At 55.3% G+C, this 9,495-nt stretch overlaps 1 pseudogene; it reads left to right on the top strand.

The window, feature by feature from the left end:
• The first annotated feature begins 592 nt into the window (after positions 1 to 592).
• On the top strand, positions 593 to 795 carry LOC117095561 (annotated as a pseudogene).
• Positions 796 to 9,495: the final 8,700 nt, after the last annotated feature.

The raw sequence follows: 9,495 nt of genomic DNA, 5'->3' as shown, positions 1-9,495 counted from the left end.
GATGGGAACCCCGGCACAGTAAGGAAGGGTTTTAAATGTGTTTGCGGCAGGGACAGCAAAGTTCCCTTCAGGCCCATGTGCAGCCATGGACAAGGGCCACCCAGTACAGCCAGCAGCTCCGTGGCCCAGCCAGGCAGGGCTTCTTGGTTTTAAGGACCAATGGGCGACTGAATCTAAGAATCCAATGGATCTTTTTCTAGTTGACCAAATGTTTTCATTAAAGTATAGTTGATTTTTATTTCAAGACAACAAAAAGAGGTCAGCTGTTACTTTAAAAGACTAGAAACTGGCCGGGCGCCATGGCTCACACCTGTAATCCCAGCACTTTGGGAGGCTGAGGTGGGTGGATCACCTGAGGTCAGGAGTTCAAGACCAGCCTGGACAACATGGTGAAACTCTATCTCTACTAAAAACAGAAACCTAGCTGGGTGTAGTGGCACGCGCCTGTAATCCCAGCTACTCGGGATGCTGAGGCAGGAGAATCACTTGAACCCAGGAGGCGGAGGTTGCAGTGAGCCGAGATCACGCCATTGCACTCCAGCCTGCATGACAGAGCGAGAGTCTATCTCCAAAAAAAAAGAATAGAAATGGAAAGACTATGCATTCTGGGATCATTTCAATAGCTCGTTCCTAGAGAAGTTTCTCCGACCGTGCGGAGCACCGGAAGCCACCAGGAGGAGGCCCAGCGTTCCCTCCTAGCGTCTGTGCTGCTTCCCCACAAGTGCCATTCGCCACTGACGACCGTTCTTCTGTTCCTCTGGGAGAGTTAGAGGGAGAGGATGCAGTCTGAGAGGTTTATCTTACTTGTTTAGAAAAAAAAAGACCAGAAACTAAAAATATCATCACCAGCAGCCTCTTCAGCCTTGCTTCTGCAGACACATAAGACAATGGCTTGCTACAGTTAAACTTGAGTAATTTCGCTCACTTGCTTTTTGCCAGAGAAAAGCACTTTCTTAATTAAGAGATGAATCCCCTAGGCTTGGCTGCCAAGGCTTTTACTTTTCATCCGAGTTCATCAGCGAGTGCTTTGGTGGCAAGCGCCCTGGAGACAGGAGGCCAGAGGACCGATCTCCACGCAGGCAGAGCCACGGCGCAGGCGGGCTGATGGGTGGGGGGGCTGAGGTCCTTCCCTCCTGGGGCTCCAGGAGGGAGCACACAGCCCTGCCCCGAGTGATGGGAGGACGGCCTTTACTAAGGTGCTGCAGTCGGGTGTGGGGGGTCAGGAGGGGCCCCGGGAACTCAGGTTCTGAAGGGGTGGGGGCCGTTGTCCTCTCTGAACTGAGAGGCCGGTGGAGAGGCTGCTGGTGGGCCACGTGAGGAGGGGGCGGCTGCACAGTGACCAGGGAATGGCCGCAGCCTGCCCGAGCCCCCTCTGGCGCCCTGTCATCTATCACAGCCGGGGTCTCTGCTGCCACGGCTCTGGCATTTGGACCGGGTCCACAGCATCTACAGGCCCTCGGATGCTGGACGGTGTGGAATAGCGGGAACAGCTGTGCCCCACACCAGGGAACGGAGGGCCTGGTGAGCTGGTCCCTGCTCTCCATGGGCTTCACACACCCGGCCTGGCTCTGGCCAACTGGAGCCCACGGGTGGAAGGCCTGGCCAGGTCCTGCCTGTGGGGCCTCCTCAGCCCAGGCTGATGTCTCAGGGTGAACCAATTCCTCTTCTCAAGCCCCCAGTCCCAGGTCCACCAAGCCCCATGGAGCGGCTGCCCACAGGCTCCAGTCACGTCGCCCCTCCGGCTAGAGCCGTTTGCAGCCTGAGTGAGCCGAACCAAGGGCCAGTGGCCTGCCCACCTCCCCACCACGAGCGCAGGCAGGGGAAGGAAGGGCTCCCAGTCCCCTCTGGGGCATGTGAGCAGGATTCCCCGGCTCTCCCAGGCCCCATGCCCTCCAGCTAAACCTTTGCTTCCAGCAAGAATTGAGCTGGGGTACAAGCCCCTCTCGACCACCACACCCTGGAGGCGTCGAGGGTCCATCACTGGCCCCTCCAAGGTCAGACTCAGGCCTTTCTCCACAGACAGGAGGGCTTCACTGTAGCTCCTGGCTGGGCTTCCCGCGGTCAGCTGCTCAGAGCCTGGCCCTGGGGGTAGGGCTCGGAACTCCCCACAGCCACAGTGTGAGAGGCCATAGGTGAGCTGCTTTCGTGACCTGAAGACCACGGTGAGGGTTTGGCAGAGCATAACACGGCCACACGGTGGAATGTGGACCTCTACGGTGACTCTGTGAGTGAAGACAGAAGGAGGGAATGAAAGAAGTGAGCTTCAGGGCCTCGCCAAGCTGCTGCCAAGCCCGGAAACTTCCACGGGCACAAAGCCCAGGGAACACGGCCACGTCTGCCCAGAAAATGCCCCATGTCCTTGGGAGGAGGCGTCCACTGCCGCCAGCTCTGAAATACTGACAGACTTCTATACCTCTTGAATCTTAACAACTTTCAGAGGCTGAAAGATCTCTTCAAGTGAATATTTCAGGTGAAAAGACAAGTGAGGCAGTGGACGACGAGGAAATATTTGTGACATTAAACAGAAAAGATTCGCATCTGGAATGCATAAGCCCCTCAAGTCTCTAAGTGAAGACCAATGGCTCAAAGGAAAATGAGGCAGGCGTCCAGTGATTATCCAGAGATGCTGGGCTGGCCGGGGAGCAGGGGATGCAGGGGAGGCAACAGTGAGTGGCAGGGGCAGGAGTATGGAGGCCGAGGGTGTTGGGGTGGGATGCCTGGTGCTCTCGGAAGCATGAGGGTGCACAGCCCCGTGAGGCAATGGCACAATTTCTGTCCTAATGATCCATGTCCTGCTGACATGGCTATGGACCCAGACATTCCGTTTTAGGAATATCTGTGAACACACACGTTCCACAGTTTGCTGCAGCTGTGACCAGTCGGGCATTACCTTGGGGACACAGCTGTGAGCCAAACAGACAAAATCTTCAACCTCATGGGACTGGCCATGGACAGAGCTTACATCAGAGGGTGTATGGGAGGTAACCAAAAATCAATTGTTATCAACAGTGCAGCACTACTGATAGCACACACATGGAAATACATCACGATCCGTATGTGGGAGCTGAAATGAATGAGTTACTTCTATTCTGACATACATCTCTAAAACACATTATTACCTTGAAAAGTCAGCATATGTATGTGTTAAACTAAGGTTATATTTATATGCACACAGCCTTAAACATATACAAATGTGTCAGAAAAAAAGAAAACCTTATTGTTAAGGGTGATTACTCAGAAAAGAGAGCAGAGCAGAGGGGCCCTGTGAGTTCTGCCCTGCACTTCAGCATGGCTTTGGTTTCTGCAGTGAACACTCGTGCCCCCGCCAGCCCTCAGTCTTCGCCCCAACAGCTGGGCATTGACTCCCAATCTGAACAGAGGGTCTCAGTCCTGCTCTGGGTTCCAGCACTAGGTCCCAGGCCTCTCTTTTCCCTTTCTTCTCTTTCTCCCCTTTCCTCTTCCCTCTCCCTCTTCCCCATTCTCTCTCCCCCTCCCTCCCCTCCCACCTGTCTCATTTCCTGGGTGCCTCCCAGGGCCAGGCCCTGTGTCTCATGATGGGACCCTGAGAAGAACCTTCAGACCCAGACCCAGGCCAGAGCAGGAGACAGACAGGGACCTCACTGCTGGCAGGGGCAGCCTTCACCTCAGCCTCTCGGACAAGGTGCTCCAAGGAAGACAAAAAGGGACCTAAGTCAGGCGGGATGGCAAGGCCCCAACGCTCCTCCTTACCTCAGTACTGAGTGCTGGGAGGTGAAGGTGCTGGGCTGCAGGCCTGGGAGCCAGTCTCCAGCACGTCTTTTAGTATCCTTTCTTTTTAACTTAACTACCTTGAGTTGTCATTGAATTAACAGAAGGTAATTGGTTATGGTGGGAATTGGTTTTAACCTAAGTAATCTAACTTTGAGGAGAGAGTGCTATTTTGTGTTGGTCAGAATGTAACCCTCTTAGACTATGGCTATGATTAATGGAAGAGCGGGGAGAGGCTGGACGAGCCCCCAGGGGGAATCAGGCAGTAGTGAGGCTGCTGTGGTTTCAAGATATCCCAGCTAAGCATGCTAGTGTTTCGTGGAGTTTCCACAACACCACGGGCTTCAGAAACCACACTTTGTTCCAGTATTTTCCACATCTGTGAATACCCTTATCAGGGCCTATTGTGACTCCTGGATCAGATGATTTCATGCCAGGGAGCAGTAGCAGAAGGAGGTTAGTGCAACTCCAGCTACAGACTGGCCTTGCAGACCTCGGTGTGAGCTAAGCAGCTGCTGTGGCTGGGACGACTGGGTGGTCACTTGGTCTGGGTGGGCAGCTCCTGCCCAGCCACTCCTTTGGCCTGCAGAGCTCAGGCTGGCCAGCTCTTCAGGACAGTGGTGGGTGCCAGCAGGGCAATGTAGGATGAGCCCCTTTCTGGAAGCCTGTCCTTCTGCCCTCCCGGCAAACTGAGCTGGAGGCCTGCAGTGTCCAGGGCCAGCTGTGGTCAGCAGGAGGAACTGCTCCAGCTGCGTCTCTGCATCCTCACTGCCCAGTGAGGCAAGGGCCACTCCCCAGCCTGAAAAGGTCTGACATGGACCAGGCAGAGTCATGGGCAGGCCTGAGCTGTGGGGCCATGTCCCGGGAGGCTGTGGTCAGCTCTGTCCTCCAGTGGCCTGAGCTTTGGACCTAATTTCCTGGGGCCAGGCTGTGCTGAGCAGGTCTGGCTTTGGTGTCTGTGCTCCATCCTAAGATCTAAGCACGGTGGGGAGTTCTGGGGAAGCAGACCCCAACCCTGCTGCGATGACCCCTTCTCCAGGGCTCAGTTTCAGGCTGCCCTCCTAGGAAGACTCCTCCCTGGACTGCCAGCCAGCGGCTAGGGGCGTGGTCCTGTGATCCACACTCCCCCTTGTTGGGTATCACGGCGCCGGCTGTGGCTCCGGTCCAGGGCTCCAGTAGCCTGCCAGGGTGGCAGTAAGGCCTGCTGCTCTGGGACACACTCTCTCCGAGGCTTTGGCTGGAAACTGGAGATTGCAGCAGGTGCAGCTGATGGGGCAGAGGTAGCAGGCTCCCCACATACGCACGTGCAGGTCTCCAAGGTCCTCCCAGCTGTCCCCAAGGGCTCTGAAAGCTTTTGGGAAAGATCCAGGGAGTTAAGCTTCCTGTCAGGGCTTTCAAGGAGTTGGTGCCATTTGCTGTTTCTCATTTTCAAAGCCAGCAAGGCTCCAACAGCCATAGGCAGGTCGGGTTTCATCCTAAGTGGAACTAGCTGGGCAGCCTGGTGCGATAAGAATGAGGTGCTGGTGGATGCTGAGCTGAGCCAGATCTGGTTTCTCACCCGGAGATAGAAGCCCATTGTTGGCTGCTCTCCCATGGTGTTTCCCAGGGAGAACAGAGGCCTCCGGAGAGAAGCAACACCCAGACCCAGGCCCAGCGAGCTGAGGGGGCTTCCGAGAGATAAGCCAAGTGGGGCAGCTTGGTTTGATTCCTGGCTGGGAATGGAGGGTACAGTGACCTTTGATGGCTTCTAGTAACAGAGCCAGGAGGCCATGCCGAGGATAGAAGGCGCCGCCGTGCACTGAAGCTGCTTGTGCCTTTGCTGCAGAGGCCAGAGACCAGCCAGGGCTGTCCACAGGGAAGTCACACGAGGAGGCCAAAGCGGCCGTCATTCCCTCCTCCTGTCTCCCCAACTGCACACCCAGGCACAGGCCTGGACAAGGGTCTCAGCAAATCCTGGATAAGGGGCAGATTTTTCAAAATGAATGATCCCGTTTGCAAGTGGACAGTTGAGTGGCATTACATGTACTTAGAGTTGTGCAGCCATCACCACTATCGGTGCCTAAAACCCTTTCCACATTTCCTAACAAATGCTCTGTCCCGTGAAACACAAACGCCCCAGTCCCCATCCCCCCAGCCCCTGTCAACAATCCTTCTACTTTCTGTCTCCATGAATCTGATGTCTCCAGGCACCTCATATAAGTGGAATCTTACAGTGTGTGTCTTTTTATGACTGGCCCATTTCACCTGGCCTCGTGTCTTCAAGGTTCACCCACTTGGTGACCTGTGTCTGAATTTCCTCTTCTGTGGCACCAGGTTTTCTTTCTCTGTGCACCCAGTGGCTCGTGGGTTGTCTCCACCGTTTTGATCATTTCCAACAGCGCTATGAACAAGGGGGTGCAAATGCCTCTTGCCAACGCTGTTTTCAATCCTTTGGGGTGTAGACCCAAAAGTGGAATCCCTGGGTCATGTGGTCATTCAGATCAATGGAACAATGTGTCTCTCAGACATATTCAATGGAAGCATTTGTCCCTGGATGTTTGTACTAAAACATACGAAAGCCAAAAGCCAAAACATCATATTAGTTAACAGAAAATTGCTCTGACATTTACAGAACAACTAGGAATAGAAAGCGTTCTTTCCAAAGCGATCACACTGGGTAAATTCAGCCACGTACGAGTCTAACTCTCCACCGCGAACTCCTCTCAGGCCCTTGAACTGTGATGTCTCACATCTGTTCCGACGGACTGGATGTTTTGAGCACGCACACCGAGAGATAACATGAAACAGCAGATTTTTCCAAAAAAGACTCCTTTTGAAGCGAGATCCATGATGACTGACAGTTGTAGCAAACACACTTCCAGGAATAGCCGTGTCTGCGTTGGCGTCGCACCATCCGCCATGGGGCTGGTGACGTGAGGAACATCCAGGAGCCACAGACAGCAGATTACACGGCTCCGAGAAGTCAGCAGCTGGCGGATCTGAGGCACTGACCATTCCAGGCTGCAGGCTATCTTGACATACATGTTTATCCCCCGGGAGAAGTGAAACAAAAATCTTCTAAAAAATAACACCACTAAAAATAGGACGTTTGAATCTGACCCACAGTGCTGATCACACTTGAGGAATCTGACCCGCAGGATGCCCGGGGACAAGTTGTTCGATTGATCTGGTAACTCTGTCTGACCTTTGGAGGCAATACCAAACTTGACAGCGGCTGCACCATTGGGCACTCCCACCAGCAGCGCACCCGGGTTCCAGCTCCTCCACACCCCTGAGACGCTTGCTTTCTGCGGTTTTGACTCCAGTCATCCCAGTGGATGAAGCAGAATCTCATTACGGTTTTGGTTCCCATTTCCCTGCTGACTAACGATGTTGAGTGCTTTCCCTGTGCTCACGATGTTGAGTGCTTTCCCTGTGCTCATGGGCCGTGTGAGTGTCTTCTTTGGAGATTGTCTATTTAAGTCCTTTGAAGTGGCAGGCTTGTTTGACTCAAATGTTCTGACTCACCTGGAACCACTGCAGATACTGCCCATCCCAGCCCCCACAGTGGCCAGCGGCATTGCCAACCCTCAGGGACACTGTTGGGAACTTGGCTAGGGTCCAGCAGGGTGAAGGGAGAGAGTGCCCCCTGGGTGTTCTGATCCACCCCCAGCACCTTTCCCGGCAGCCCCCCTACCCGAGGTCCTGAGCTTCTCAGTGACTCTCAGCAGCTCCGAGAACACAAGGCCTGAGCTTTCTCACGGTTTGAGTTACAAACCCAGGCAGGGTTAGTGATGGGATTAACTAAATGGATCAGAAATTACCCCTCTCTGTTTCTCCTTTCTTACCTTTCTTTCTGGCAAGCACCTACTTCAGAATCATCAAGATCTCCCCTCCTCCCCTCCTGGGACCGGGTGCTCTCAAAACTACTGAACACCAATTAATTTGTCTCATTTACATGAAAAAGTGCAGAAGATGTCTTTTTACATAATTAACTATATTTTGCAAGTCATTAAAATTCTGCAGCCCTGCCCACAATAGCACCCTATTCACCGCCAGAGATAAGTGCTGAGGGTAGGGGGTGGGGGGGTGAGCATAGGGGCCTACAAAGGAGCAGGCCTCGTCAATGCATATTCATGAGAAGTGGCTGCCAGCTCGCTGGGCCCATTCCCACTGCTGGGGCAGGGAGGGCCAGGAGGGCTGGGTGGGCTGCCCTGAAGACCACACCCTCTCGACAGTGATCGGGTCTTGCTCTGGGGCCACCCATCCCTGCCCAGGCCCTGCCTTTAGCACCATCCTTGTGTTAGTGCAGAGGACCAGGGGGCTCTGGGCTGAGGAGGGGCCACCTGCCTCTCTCTTGCCTCCCACCCACCTCTCTCCCTTGTCACAGGCCAGCCCAAAAGAGCCGCTTGTGGGTGACCCCTTCCCAAAGGAGGGACCTTGTCCCAGAGGGACAGCTCCCTGTCCTGCAGGGTCTCACGTGTGCACTGTTGGGGACAGTCTGCGGGATGGAGATGGAGGTCATGACTCTTCCTGCATGGATCCCACTTGCCCTGTGCCTGGCAGTGCCAGCACCATCTCTGCAGAGCACGTCAGGTGAGGTGGGGACTTCAAGCAGGACCCCGCCCCTGCAGCCAAGCTTCCCTGTCTCCCGCTCTGTGGGATGAGGCTACATCTGCCGTCCTCGAGGCAGCTTCGCCATCACTAAGGAGTGTGTGTCCCTGCAGCGGTCGGCACCCTTGCTACCCGACGCGCGTGCGCCCTCCTCCCGGTGCACAGGAGCATAAGCTAAGCCAGCAGGGAGGTGGTGAGTGACTCCCAGGACACAGCAAGCAAGGACACGGGCTTGGCATCTGCCCCTCGGGCCAAGCTTTCCACAGCCTCACTGCTCATGTGCTCACGGCCCACTCACTGAGTCAGGAGCTCAATCGTCTTTCAACAGATTGACCGTGAGCCCTGGGCAAGGCTGGCAGAGGGGACCCCAGGGCTCCCTCTGTCCTCAGGGAACCACGAGGGAGGCCTGGGTCGAAGCCCACCTGCCACACAGGCTCCCCTGAGCTTCTCAGTGCTCCCCCATCCCTAGGAAAGGGTGTCTGTCCTTGAGCACAAAAGCCATGAGGCCGGGGGCTCATTCCTCCCCAGCTCCCACTGCCAGTCACCCCTTGGGAGTTACCCACCCCGCAGCATCTTCTCTCTTAGGGGCCCCTCCTGCTCCACATGGGGACCTGGCAGGCTACCCCTTCTCTGTGCCCAACCTGGGCCCACAGTGTGCTCAGACAGCAGGCACAGACCAGGCCTCGGGACCTCTCGGGAAGGGCTGCTCCTGGCTGGGGTCCTAGCCCAGCTTCCAGGAAGGGTCTCTCTGGGGTGGTTCTGAGCCTGAGCCAGTTCTGAGTAGATGGACTTTCCTGGTGCAGAAGAAGCCAATGACTTGCCCAGGGAGAGCAGGAGCGCTGCCAGGTTAGGGCTCAGGCCAGTGGGGTCTGCAGGGCGATGGACGTGGAAGGCTGGGAGTGGGAGAGGGGGCCACACCTTCTCTGTGGGTGCTGTCTTCCGGGGGAAAGCCTGCAGTGGGATGAGAACAAAGGAAGAAAGTGAGAGCTTCTTAAACAGGAAATCCTGGAAGAGCCAGTCCTTGAAGATGGACCCTGTGTGGCTAACTGGGCCTAAATTCAAAACAGAGCTAAGAGGCCATCTGCCGACTAAAGGCCACACACGTACTCTACGCTCCCAGAAACCCCCACGCTCACAGCACTCTGTTGCTTCCAT

This window comes from Trachypithecus francoisi, unplaced genomic scaffold (assembly GCF_009764315.1).
Source record: "Trachypithecus francoisi isolate TF-2019V2 unplaced genomic scaffold, Tfra_2.0 Lachesis_group13, whole genome shotgun sequence".
Lineage (NCBI taxonomy): Eukaryota > Metazoa > Chordata > Mammalia > Primates > Cercopithecidae > Trachypithecus > Trachypithecus francoisi.
Note: the sequence above shows the minus strand (reverse complement) of the source record. Positions and strands in the feature narration are given on the sequence as shown.